Below are 14,431 nucleotides of genomic sequence, written 5' to 3' on the forward strand. Positions count from 1 at the left end.
TTAACATTTTAAGAGCCCATTCGTTTATAACCCCTTCCCTTGATGCTTTACGCTAAATCTATTTTCTCCTTACACAAGCCCAGAGCTTTTCTTTTGTCTTGCGTTGAGAATTGGTAAGCCAATTTCCTAGCTAATGATTGGTTCTTGCGTTTGTTTCAACTAAAAAAACAATAGCAAGCTCAGGATGTTGAAGTGTTTGAAGGTCGGTAAGTAACCATAGATATTGGTCAGAAAATATTGAGCGTTGAAGTCTTTATTACCTCCCATCAAGTTCAAAATCCTACGTTATCGGTTTGTTTTGAGTAGCCGAATAGTGCAGCGAGAAAGCTGGTGAAAGAACCATAGCTACAAAATTAAACGATCTATTGATTGTTAATAATCATTTTTAGCAACTGTTTAGAACTTCTTGTAGCACACTTTTCATTTTTTTTGTGGAAAAAGTTGGAGCTTTTAAGTGAAATCTGTTTAGTCCTAATTGTTCGCCTGTAATTTTTGTCGCAAAAAGTTGCAAAACAATCGTTAGTTTGAGATTTCTGAGCATTAATTTTGTGCCTTGAGTTTTAATCGATTTGACCAAAAAGAGCCTTTTAAGTTTTATATTGCTGTCCTGGTTTCTTTTGGCTAAATAGTTTTAGGACTCAAGTTAATCTGTTAAAAAATAACATTTTGACTAGCTTTTCCTTGTCAAAGGAAATCATGCAAATTATTTTGGCACGCATGCTCGCAATGCTTTTAGTTTAAAAAAATAATTATTTTGATGATTATTTGAAATAGATTGACAGTTCCTGGTTCCTAAAATTGAGTCAGTTGTTTGTCATTCCAGGAGGAAGTTCAAATGTTGAGCTAATTAAAGTTGCCAAAAGCTAGATGTTATTTCTCGTGATGATGATGACTTTAATAATTACTCTTTGCCAGGCTTTTCAGTAACTATTTACAATATGAATACTAATACTAATATCAGTCCAAAAACAATAAAATATACTAATATCTACATATCTACGAATTAACGTCTAATCATCTACAAATTGTCTCTTTCATTAAGCATGCTGGTTTTCAGAGAACACTTAAAGGCCTTGACTGAGGTGGAGGATTGTAAACCTTCCTCGAAGGAGTTCCATAGAGTGACTGCTCTATAGGCAAATGTGCATTGAGCGCTAAAAGTCCTATATAAAGGGATATGAAGCTTATTGTTATTACGAGTTGAGCGATCATTGCCAAAAGCTACATGTTATTTCTCGTGATGATGATGACTTAAATAATTACTACTTGCCAGGCTTTTCAGTAACTATTTACAATATGAATACTAATACTAATATCAGTCCAAAAACAATAAAATATACTAATATCTACATATCTACGAATTAACGCCTAATCATCTACAAATTGTCTCTTTCATTAAGCATGCTGGTTTTCAGAGAACACTTGAAGGCCTTGACTGAGGTGGAAGATTGTAAACCTTCGTCAAAGGGGTTCCATAGAGAAACTGCTCTATAGGCAAATGTGCGTTGACCACTAAAGGTCCTGTATAAAGGGATATAAAGGTTATTGTTATTACGGGTTGAGCGATCATGAACAGATGATCGTTTTTTAAATTTCGTATATAAATAGTCAGGCGCTAAATTATTTGCACATTTATATGCCATAACAGAATCTCTAAATTGGAGCATCTTATCTACTGACAGCCAGTTAAGTTGTCGGAGCAATGGTGTCACGTGGTCATATTTCTGTGAACCAGTAATGATTTTACAAGCAAAGTTCTGGATAAGCTGCAGCTTTTTTATCATTTTATCAGTGTTATTATTGGATGCATTAGACCAAACTGATGAACAATAAAACATTTTACTGAATAATACAAGAGATGAAATAATAAAATGTCCTTGTCAAAACTTTTCTTAACTCGATTAATCTGGACTAGCTTTGACAAGCACGAAGAGACTAAATGAGAAATGTGGCTGTCATAGGTCACATGAGAATCGATAATTACGCCCAGGTCTCTTGCTGAGTCGACAGGTGTGAGAGTCTTTCCCATGAACGATACGGAGAAATCAACAGAGTGACTACTCATCAGTTGCCTGGTGCCAATCAACATAAACTTCGTTTTATCAGGGTTGAAAAGCAATTGGTTTTCGCAGCACCAGGTGGCAACTTTGTGTAAATCCTCCTGAAGCATCATTAAAATCAGTTACAGGGAAGGATAACAAGACTCTGGAATCATCGACGTATGACTCAAGGTGACAAAACTGAGGGGTGCCCGGCAAATCATTCAAGTAGATGCAGAAGAGAAGTGGTGAAAGTATTGCACCCTGAGGAAGTCCGTGTGTAATTAATAGTGGATCTGACAAAACTGAATTAATGCGCACTGACTGCGTCCGACCACGCGCTAAGTTTCTTCTTATCCATTGCATCTAAAATGATCGGCGGAGGGGTTGGCGCAGTGGTAAGATCTCTGCCTTCCAACCCTAAGGTCCCGGGTTCCATTCTCGGTTCTGCCGAAACTGGAATATTTGGAGACCTTCTTTCCCGCTAAAGTTCACTCAGCCTTCCATCCTTCCGAGGTCGGTAAAATGAGTATCAGCATGCATGGACTGCTTAGAAGCGGCTGCAATTTGCGCCTGTATATGCTTCCAGTCCGCAGGGGGTAATTTGATCATTGTAAAGCGCCTTTGAGACCTTGTGTTAAGGGCGCTATATAAATGCACCACTTTACTTTACTTACCTTGTGCGGTGGTAATGATAGAATGACACGTCTGACAACCTCGCAGCTCACGAGGCTAAAACTGAAACAATCCGCAGAGGACAACGCGGGAGATGGAGGAGAGGAGTTTAAATATGTAATATTATTGTCTCTTGCCAGCTGGGCGACTGCGTCGGCAGTGCGACTTCCGACAGCTGAAAAATACGAGTTGAAATCGTTTGTGACAGTCTTAAGATCCTTGGAATAAACATGTTTTTCTTGAAATTTCGATGGAACGGTATTGTTGATCACTTTCCACAGAGACCTCGAGTTACTCTTGTTACTTTGAACCTCTTGATATGTGTGTTTCCTTTCGGCGTCGATGAGGGCACGTTTGACGTTTTTACGAGAATCCTTGTATTCTGCCCAATCAGTTTCACTACGTGTTTGAAAGTCTCTAGTTTTCATGAGTTCTTTAATATCGCTGGAGATAAATGGACAGGGGCGGTTACGGATCTTGATGGTCTTCACCGGAGCATGAACATCGAGTACTTGACGAAAGACATTATCGAAAATAGCAAGCTTGTTGTTTACATCAGAGCCAGCAAATAATGGGAGCAGGGAATCCGAGCGCGAGGCTAAATCGGTTATAAATAGATCAGGATCGTAGTTTTTGTATCTGCGTACTGAAATGAACTGTGGAGAAAGCTTAGGAGATTTTAGCTTTAGCTCAACAAAAACAGGGAGATGGTCACTAATTGGCTTGTTGATAGTCCCGCATCTAAGGACGGATGAGGCATCAGGGACTAGAATAATATCAAGCAATGACTCAGTGGTAGCCGTGATTCTGATGGGTTGCATAATTAGCTGTTGTAAATTCATCTCACGCGCAAAACCATTAAGACTAAACCATTAAGTGCTACATACTCACGACAAGTACTGTCGAGTCCGTTGCAATTTAGATCACCGAGGATGATAATAGGTTTGTTCATTGTCAGGACTTGAATGTAGACTGGTTTCAATGTGTCTTCAAAGAAACTTAAGGGTGTGTCATCACGACGATATGCTACACAGAGCACGGTTGCCTTGGACTTTTTGACCCGAACACTTAGCCAGAGTTGATGAAAATTGCGATCGGAACTGAAAGAAAAGTCCTTCAGAACCTTTGACTTAAGTTCGCTGCGAACGTAGACACAAACACCACCCCCTCCTTTATGTAGACGATCTAATCGAGATAGCTTGTAGCCGTCCAGTTTTATTTCAGCGGACGTGATGGTGGTGTTCAGCCAAGTTTCGGAGACTGTTATGATGTCAAAATTTTTGCGATAATTCAGTTCTCTGAGCTGAGAGAGGTGGGAGATGTTACGAAGTGAACGGATGTTTAAATGAAGGATTCTAAGTTCTGATGCGACGCCTGGAGTAGGTCGTTCAGTGATACGAACCTCTGAGGAAACACCGAGCTCAGTTGGGTATTCTTTGTTGACATTCGTGTGCTTCAGTGAGAGTAGATTATGCAAATTTACCCTTCGACTGGTGTTTGGTTTTTGTCTTCGCTTTGAAATGGTTGGGATTCTAGCGTCTTCCCTGAAAAGTGTCTTGCTGCCGGCTCTGCCTCTGTACTTTAAATTTAAAATATTTAGGTCTTTCAAGTGATGTAATAGAACGGGAGATAACCACTTTGTTGAGTAGCAGCTTGGTCGAATGCTTAGAAGTTGTTCACGCGAGTAATGTGGTTTTGTCGCGCTCTCCATGAAGAGAGTACAACATGGTTTCGCACACGAACAAACCATATCTGAGTCAGAAGCTGGCCCAGGGTCGACCTGTACATCCATGTAAATTGTAAGATCAAAATACTCTTCTTTTCCAGGCAAATGTAAGCTGATGGTTCCATGTTTTGACATCTTGACCGCAGCGTAGCTGAACCGTGTAATATTCCTTCCATGAGAGCTTCCCTTGATCAAATAAATTCTCTGATTCCAGTAGCCAGAGGTCGTGTAAGGCTCTATTTTGCTTGTAGAATCACGAAAGAAACCTTTATCCAACTGGTGGCGGCAATAAAAAGCTTTGACGGCGTTAGAATCTTTGCCGTTTACAGGCTAAGAGATACAGGGATTGGGCTAAATGATCATCGATTATCTACTATCTGTTTGTTGACCGTCTGTTAAGTCAAATGACTATGGAAGTTTTGATATGAAATTGCGGAGGCATCATTTACATTGTTTTTTGAGGCGATGAAGCGACTAACATTGGTCTCGATCTTGTGCCGATTCGGAGACAGAAATTGCTTTAATAAATAACACAAGTGAAACTATGATCTTCGCAGTTATGAGCGCAATTTTTGCAATTGCGTAGAGAAGCCTACGCAATTGCAGGCTTCTCTATGCAATTGCAAAAATTGCACTCATAACTGCGAAGATCATAGCTTCACTTGATTTCATATCCGCAGTTCATATATGATTCATTTCATATACCATTTCATCATTAATAAATAACACATAAGCCATTGTTTGCCCCCAAAGCACCCAGGCTTATCAATGGGGCTCACGATAATACAACCATCAGGAAGACAAACAGACAACAGACAAACAACACACAAAGTTACAACAAAGAAATTTACATAACTAGAAATGTATTAATTCAACAGTCAAACAGTGGCCATCGAAAAGTGATTAGTACTAATTATGAAACTCTAGACTTCACGAAATAAAATTACTTACTATTAAAATTACTTCTACGAAAGGAGTTAAATTTAATTAAGACATGAAATTGTTGTTAAAAAAGGTATTTAAAATACGCGGGTTAAATAAGTGAAAATTTACCACCCAGTAAGTCAAATAACCAAGGGGATGTTTGTTACGAAATAGCAGAGTGGCTAGGACCCGGGGATACTCATGTAAATTTCCGCTACGTGAAGTGTGTTCCTCGAAGGGATTTAAACCCTAATTGGAAGCCTACTTAAGACACAAACCCGACAACAAAACAAAAACAAAAACTAAGAATGCGTGTTGGCGTGAGCGGGTCAACTTTATTTCGTTTATAACATTGCAAATTGAGCATCGAGCATAGAATTTATTTTTTTCATTTAGCTAGGCGTTTACGCACTGCAATTTGAGCTGTCTAAGATGATATAGGGAACACTATGCCAACAGGAGTAAAAATGATACCCTCTTTAAAGACCGAGAACCTCAAAAACCATACCCTTAGGCTAGTTAAGATGGTCAAACACGATCAGTTTTGAAAAGGCTCTCTCAGGTGGGACGTTCAAAACATATTTTCAGAAAGTGTTAGCACGCGTGCGATTAAATTAAAAACTGTTTATAAGAACTAGCGGTTTGATAGGTCATAACAAAAGTCTTATTATTTTATTCTGGGTGCGTCCTAGGTACCTGCTGCTACAGAGCGACAAAGAGTGGACGACTGAAATCAATAAAAAAGAAAATGTACAAATATCATGAACCGTGTGAGCCATGTTTAAGTCACGACCATCATCCTGAAAACCATCAGTCCCGATCAATAAGTGGGCGGAGGGACCTTTTGTTAACAATGCTTAAAGACTTTCTCTCGGCTTTCCGCACCGAGCTCCTTTCATATTTTTTCCTGTCCCATTTTTCACACTGGGAGGTTAATACATAGCCGGCGTGCTGTGGAATGGCGCGAATGCCTGTTTACAGTTTCCAAACCGTTCTAGTTAGATATGAAACGCTAAATTTTGTCATAAAAAGGGGCAAGAGCTCAGGGGCTTCCACAGAGTTGAACGTATTCAATAATTATACGTTGAAAGTCGACAATCCGCTTAATACCTTGAAGGCTGTCTCTAATTGATTAAACTCTTTCTTTTTATAAGAATATAATTTTTCCATTTTTCTGTTTTCGAATTTATTTGGTGCAGGGATGGCGTTTAAGTAATTTTGAAGCCAGCCTGCAGGCATTAAAGCGTGATGTGATGCCCCACTCCATTTGTGCGAAATAAATTTGTCTATCAAACACTACCACGAAAAAAACCTCAGCACCTATCAAATAAACACATTACAGCATGGAAAATGCTTTGTACGATTTTTATTCACTCGTTGTTTCCTATCAGAAAACTCATTCGTTCGCTGCGCTCACTCATTCGTTTTCTGATACTACTCAACTCGCGAATAAAAATCGTACGCGCGCATTTTCCATGAAGTAATCTCTATATCTTTAATTGTTCCTGAAGGGAGAAGGTTTTAGTTTTTAAATCCTATTAGATTCAAAATTGAGGGTGTCACAAAGCAAATGACGATTAAGAATGCATTCAATCAGTTTTAGCTATAACAAACCCTTAATGTCTTCTCGCTTTAAGTCTTACTTAAAGCTAAGCAAGACCAGAGCCTCGTATAATGTATGCGTTCTCATAACAACTTTGAACCTCGCCGAACGAAACCATTACTTGAGGAGGGGGTCATTGGGGTCTAGCAGAAACCGAAAAACCGCTCAAAACTTCACCCAAAATCGAAAAACCGAAGTGAATTTCGATTAAAACCGAAAGTTTACAGACCCGGATTTCCAAAACCTTGATCCATCTGATACATTAGTGGCACCTGAAGGATACGGACTAAACTATGTTAATTTCGCACACGCTCGCGGTTGAGGAAACCAGAAACCAGAAACCAAACAGGCAAAACAGAACACCGCTTTGGATACCAAATGCAAAAAACCGCTTGTATTTTGGCCGAAATCCAAAAACCAAATGCTAAAATAAGGAAAAACCCGAAACCGTAACACGCACAAAAACCGAAAAACCAACGATTTTTTTGTGCAAAAACCGAAAAACCGGCCTAAAAAATGGCCAAAACCGAAAATCCCAACGCCCCCGTCCTTGAGTTGTTCGGAGCAATGGAACAGTCATTTCACCTTGATCTGTTCTCTTGAGAACTTTGTAGCTTTCCTCTCCAGTTCTACTTTTTTGCATATAAGGTATAAATGATTTGTGTTATGAAAGTTAAAAGTTTTCGTACAAGAGTCGATAATGCATGGATAACCAAATTAAATCATCAAATTTTGCAGAGTCATTTCTTGTCGTCGAGGACCTCGCATCGATTAGCATCCATTTTGGTAAGTCAGTACTCACTGTTACTCATTTCTTAATAACACGAGCAAGTAATTTATGTGTGATAGACCAGTTCTGATGACTTTAGCGTTACTTTTTGTTGTTTTCTCTTTACTCGGTTTGGATCAAGTTAGTGACTATTACGGTCGGAATTCCTTAAATGTTTATTTTCTAAAGTGATCACCGTCATTCATGATCAGCTGCGAATGACGCACCCAAATGATGCACCAGTATTATTTATTCCTTAATTTTTTTTCTCAGCCGGATTCATTCTTCTTGCTCAAAAGGTTTTAAAGAGGAACATTGCAAGGTATTTAGTAATATTAACTTGATGGGGGTAATAAGTTATTTGTCTGTCGTTGCAAGGTATAGTGAGGAACATTAGCTTGAGGGGTGTAATAAATTATTTCTTTCTTGTGTGATCGAACTATATACTGCCCTCCATTCTTTTCTTTCACGTCGAGAAAGTAAGTAATGATGTATCTTGAATTGTTCGTGAACAGAGAAGGTTTTAGTTTTTAGATCGGTTTAGATTCAAAATTGAGGGTGTCACAAAGCAAATGACGATTAAGAATGCATTCAATCAGTTTTAGCTATAACAAACCCTTAATGTCTTCTCGCTTTAAGTCTTACTTAAAGCTAAGCAAGACCAGAGCCTCGTATAATGTTTGCGTTCTCATTACAACTTTGAACCTCGCCAAATGAAACCATTACTTGAGGAGGGGGCATTGGGGTCTAGCAGAAACCGAAAAACCGCTCAAAAATTCACCTAAAATAAAAAAACCGAAGTGAATTTCGATTAAAACCGAACGTTTACGGACCCGGATTTCCAAAACCTTGATCCATATGATACATTAATGGCACCTGAAGGATGCGGACTAAACCATGTTAATTTCGCACACGCTCGCGGTTGACTGAGGAAAATTAAACCAAACAGGCAAAACCGAAAACCGCGTTGGATACCAAATCCGAAAAACCCCTTGTATTTTGGCCGAAAACCAAAAACCAAGTGCTAAAATAAGGAAAAACCCGAAAGCGTAACACGCACAAAAACCGAAAAACCAAAGTTTTTTTTGGTGCAAAAACCGAAAAACCGAAAATCCCAACGCCCCTGTCCTTGAGTTGTTTGGAGCAATGGAACAGTCATTTCACCTTGATCTGTTCTCTTGAGAACTTTGTAGCTTTCCTCTCCAGTTCTACTTCTTTGCATACTAGGCATAAGTGATTTGTGTTATGAAAGTTAAAAGTTTTCGTACAAGAGTCGATAATGCATGGATAACCAAATTAAATCATCAAATTTTGCAGAGTCATTTCTTGTCGTCGAGGACCTCGCACCGTTAGCATCCATTTTGGTAAGTTGCTCACTGTTACTTATTTGTTAAAAACACGAACAAGTAGTTTATGTGTTTTAAACCAGTGCTGATGACTTTTGCGTTTCCTTTTGTTGTTTTCTCTTCACTCAGTTTGGATCAAGTTAGTGACTATTTCAGAATTCCTTATAAGTTTATTTTCTGAAGTTATCACCGTCACTCATGGTCAGTTGCGAATGACGCACCCAAATGATCCACGAGTATCATTTATCCCTTTCTTTTTTCAGCCGGATTCATTATTCCTGCTCAAAAGGTTTTAAAGAGGAACATTGCAAGGTATTTCGTAATATTAGCTTGCTAGCTAATATGTCGTTTGATCGAACTATACTACCCTCTATTCTTTCCTTGCACATCGAGAAAGTAGGAAAGTGATGTATTTTGAGCTTTTTTTTCATATACAGTCACGTGTTGTTAATCCACGGTGTTTGCGTAGGCATAAATGATTTGTATTAGAAAGTTATATCCCACAAGATAACGTTTTACCGAGAGACTTGACAGTGGATAACCACATGAAGTTGAAATTTTTAGAGTTATGCATCAGTCAATTCCAAATGTGCCCTGCCCCCTCCCCCCCCCGGGCAACTGCGGGCATTTGCCTGCCTTGTCAGTCGCGGGGGTGGGGCAGTGGCTAATTTAGCGCGACCCAGGGTTTCAAGGTTTCAAGGTTTTATTTGCCATGATTACATATAATGTATCTGATTTATTAAAGAAATTAGAAAAAATTGTAAAAATGGCGAGGAAGCCCATAAAGAAACTTTAAGAGCTTATGGAGCTATGGGCTTCCTCAAATGAGACTAGGAAACTAAGTTTAAGATATAGCACTGGGACGTAATACAATATATTATGAAAAAGACGAAAGGGTGCTCACACACATTTATCCACAAAAATACAAAAGCGTAAATACCTCGAAGAATTTGATGCTACTACCGATAAAGAAGGAATCTTTTAAGGCTTTTGCAAAACTGAGCGGTAGATCCAGATGACTTAATTTGACTATCAAGAGAATTGAAACATTTAGGGCCTTGGAAGCGGATTGAAAATTTTCGTATATTAGTACGAAGTAATGGAATATAAAAATTGCAATTGGATGAGTTTCTAGTATGATAAGGATGAATATAATCAGCCAGTATAAACATGTCATTAAATGAATTCGGAAGTAAACCTTTAGAGAACAAAAACATAAACTTGCCTAAATGAAACAAAACAACATCACTGAATTTTAAAACTTCGAGATCTCGAAAAATAGGATCTTTATGGCAATCAAAGGGAACTTTAGCAACAATTCTAATTGCTTTTTTCTGGAAAGTAACTATTCTTGTTAAGTTAGAATTATAAGTCAATCCCCACACAGAAACGCAGTAAATAAAGTCGGGATAAATGAATCTATAATACAAAACAAGAAGAGAGGCTGTAGAAAGGCAAAAACTTGACCTGTATAGGATACCAATTGACTTTGAAATTTTTCTCGATACTTTTAAGATTTGATGTTTCCAAGTCAATTTTTCATCAAGGGGCGGGCATTAGCGAATCCCGGGGGCACCCCCGGGCTCTTGACACCCACGTGTCAATAATAAGATGAATAAACGTAAGCCCAAGATAATCACTGTTAAGAATTATAAGTCAATGGACATTGAAAGTCTGCAAAATGACTTAGAGGAGGCCCCATGGCATATTGTAAATGCTGTTGAAGAAGTTGAGGACAGTGTTCATTTATGGGAGACTATGTTCAAAGGAATTGTGGATTCTCACATAAAAAGAAGGAAAGTTAAGATTAGAAATAAATCGCTCCCATGGATTGACATTGGGATCAGAAAGGCTATGAATCAACGATACAAGTATTTGAAATCAGCACAAGCAAAACCTGATGATAATGCTCTATGGAAACTGTACAAGATTAAAAGAAATAATGTCAAAAAGATGTTAAGGAAAGCTGAAGCCCAATATTGGATTAAGCTGGCAGATATTGCATCCACTCCTAAAGATTTTTGGAAAATATCAAACCAAATCCTTGGTAAGAGCACAAACACAAGAACTGGTCCATTACAAGACACAGATGGCAATATAATAACTGATGAAGAGCAAAAAGCAGATTTATGGAACAAGTCGTTTTTAGATACTGCTATTAATCTTACAAGGAACTTAGACCCTGTCCCCATTGACACTACTTGTTTTATAAATAGGGTTACTCCCACTATTGAATATTTTTCTATTTCATGGGATGAGATCAAGAATGGTATTCTCAAATCCCTTCAGCCAAATAAGTCGGTAGGCCCTGATCAAGTTTCACCTAAAGATCTTTTGTTTGAGGTTTTCAAAAAGAGCAGGGATTGTTGTAGATTCCCCCAGCAGTGGAAGGAATCCTTAGTTACTGCTCTTTTTAAAAAAGGGAGTAAATTGGATCCTAATAATTATAGACCTATATCTTTGCTTAGTGTCCCAGGAAAACTACTTGAAAGGGTTGTATGTAAGTCCTTTGATGATCATATTTTATCTAGTAGTATTTTAACTAATAAGCAATGGGGCTTTAGAAAAGGTTATTCAACTGAAAGTCTTCTGCTACATCTTACTGAAGCTTGGAGAGAGGCTTTGGATGGAGGTCGCAAGGTTGGAGTCTTATTCATTGATTTCCGTAAGGCTTTTGATTGTGTAAATCACACTATCCTTGTCGAAAAACTTAAAGGAATTGGAGTTATGGGTAGTATGTGGAATTGGATCAATGATTACCTCTCCAACCGTGTGCAAAGGACTCAAGTTAATGGTATAAGATCGGATTTAAGACCTGTTAAAGTTGGAGTACCCCAAGGGTCCTTATTAGGTCCCAGACTCTTTGCAACTTATGTAATGATTTACCAGATCATGTTAACAGAGGGGCGTTCTATATGTATGCGGACGATACAACAATTCATGTAATAGGTGACACTGTTGATGAGATCGTTCTTGTTTTACAAGAGGTTCTTGACCAGGTGTATACCTGGTGCCTTAAGAATAGACTGATTATTCACGAGGGTAAATCTGAGGCAATGATTTTGAGCATTAATCCCTTCATTGGTCCTTTGAAACCTCTGAAGTTGGGTGAGGATTTTATTCAGTACATATCCTCTACTGCTTGTCTCGGGGTTACCATCGATGATAAACTGTCTTGGTCTCAGCATATTAAATCAATTTGTGTGTCATTCAATACTAAAGTCAAAATGCTGAGACGTATAAGTTTTTTACCCAAATCTATGTTAGAAACTCTGTATTTTAAGACTGTAATCCCAAGTGTCCTCTATGGGGTTGTGGTTTGGGGCTCTGGCTCCAAATTTGAAGAATTAGAATTGATACATGTTAGAGCTGCTAGACTAATTCATAAGTTGCCAAAGGCCATGACTGATGAAGATATTTTAGCAAGAGCGGGGTGGATATATTTTTATAAATTTCGTATTTTAATGATTACTCATAAAGCTTTTTATAATTTAGGTTTAGAGGAAATAAATTCATTAGTTGTTAGGACCTGTAAGAGCTATAATCTTAGGAAATCTTTAAATATTTTAGTTAATAGACCAAACACTGAGCTCGGTCGTAATTCCTTTGTACACAGGGCTGCAATCGCCTGGAATTCCCTGTCTGATAGTGTAAGATCTTTTTCTAATCAAACAGGCTTTAAAAATGGACTGAAGCAGTTAAAACATACTGTTATGAATATCACTTTTGAAAAAGACAGCTCAGTAGTTTATAATAAGCATTCCGATTTTTATTATTATTAATACATATTTATGTTTTATTTATTTTTAGCGATTATTTATCTTATTTATCTAAAGTATAATCACTACCATATGTATGTATTGTTAATTTTATTACTGTAGGTCCACATCAGCTGTAAACTAAAACATGGAGAATTTCCTTGGTCAAGATCAGCGCTTTGTGGAGGATTGGCTTATCCAGTAAGGACTGGAAAAAATTGTCGACGTTTTTCAAGTTATGTTTTCTGAATTGTAATATGTACTTTAATCTACAAAGCAAATTTAAAAGCAAATAGCGAGAGCGTGTATGAAGTGTCGCGTTTCGCTACGGAATGGCGAAGGAGCAGAGTCTTGAATGACTGAGCGACGAAAGCTTGAACAATCTCTCATCGAAGAGAAAGCGCTTCCTGCATTCAAAGCTCTCAGGGACATGGCGCCAATGTTTCTGCAGGATCTTTTGCAAGCAAAGACCCTGTTACGCTACTCCCCTGGTTCTTCTCAAGGTTCCTCGCACCTGGTGCAAGACCTTTGGAGACTGCGCAATGTTGTGTCAATGTTGCAGTTCCCAGATTCTGGAACAGCCGTTCTCTTCCTATCAGAGAGAATGACTCTGCTGTTAATTTTAAAAGGAACTTCAAAACGCTAACATAGCGAGAGTTTGTTTTCTAAGAATTCTGTCCAAAATGCTGTCCAAAATGCTGGATGCGACATGTTGCATTCGTTTGGCCACCTCGGTCGACACTTTTCAACAGCGTCTAACAATGTTGGACCTTTGGCCAGGCGTGTATGGGTTAATGAAACGTCACTGGAAATACTCACACAGAGAGACAACAATATAATTCGAAATTTAAAAGACTTGGCCCGATTTTATAGTGAATTTAAAAGATTAATGCTTCCAGGGAATAAGGTTTCCAGGATGTGAGCTGTATACGCATGGACGTCTGTGCGTATATGGACACTACGCCCCTGCCTGTTACCCTTCCGTATCTACATCTATACTTGTGAAAGGTTTCCCATCACGCCAAGAAAATTGAAATAGAGGTTGTTCTCAATTTGGAAGTTTCTAATAATTCACACTGGGGTTTGGGTAGTTTTAAGAAAATGTCAGACCGCGATGGGAAAACTTTGGTCTACTCCATCCCCAAGCTCTCTCTTCTTGTCTAAAGTGATTGCGGTCGACTGACAAGAACGATATAGGAATTCAATTTACAAAACTTTAACAGTTCCATATAGATTATACAAAACATTCTGCTTAACTTATGGCGGTCCTTCAAGTTCCTGGATAAAAAAATGTGCATTGCTCAAAAGAACTACTTGCTATAGGCCTGGAACAGCTCGTACCCATATCGACAACGATTTTAAACAAGGGCACAAGTGAGTGCAGCGTGCGCGATTCGATAGGTGTATAACGTTAAGAATCTCGGAGTTGAGAGCAGACAGTTAACTCCCGCGCAGCCATTCTTGATGTCAGGCAACATTGCTTACTCGGTAAACTGGAAGAAAGCTGAGTTGGGCATTGGAATTATATTTAAACATGAAGACTCTTTTTTTGTTGGTGTTAAAAGCTTTTTTTTCCTGACAATTTTCCTCT

The 14,431-nt window shown here is 38.4% G+C and overlaps 1 long non-coding RNA gene across 2 annotated transcripts in view; it reads left to right on the top strand.

Moving 5' to 3' along the window:
• The first annotated feature begins 7,494 nt into the window (after positions 1-7,494).
• The window catches only part of LOC138050365 (uncharacterized), a 39,105-nt gene continuing 32,168 nt past the window's right edge, over positions 7,495-14,431 (top strand). The window contains exons 1-5 of one of the 2 annotated variants that reach the window (XR_011132589.1): positions 7,495-7,615; positions 7,706-7,753; positions 8,010-8,058; positions 9,054-9,100; positions 9,346-9,394. This is a non-coding gene — a long non-coding RNA (uncharacterized lncRNA). Of the gene's footprint in view, positions 7,616-7,705; positions 7,754-8,009; positions 8,059-9,053; positions 9,101-9,345; positions 9,762-14,431 lie in introns of those variants that run through there. The other variant, XR_011132588.1, reaches the window with a different exon arrangement.

Source organism: Montipora capricornis, chromosome 6 (genome assembly GCF_036669925.1).
Source record: "Montipora capricornis isolate CH-2021 chromosome 6, ASM3666992v2, whole genome shotgun sequence".
Classification (NCBI taxonomy): domain Eukaryota; kingdom Metazoa; phylum Cnidaria; class Anthozoa; order Scleractinia; family Acroporidae; genus Montipora; species Montipora capricornis.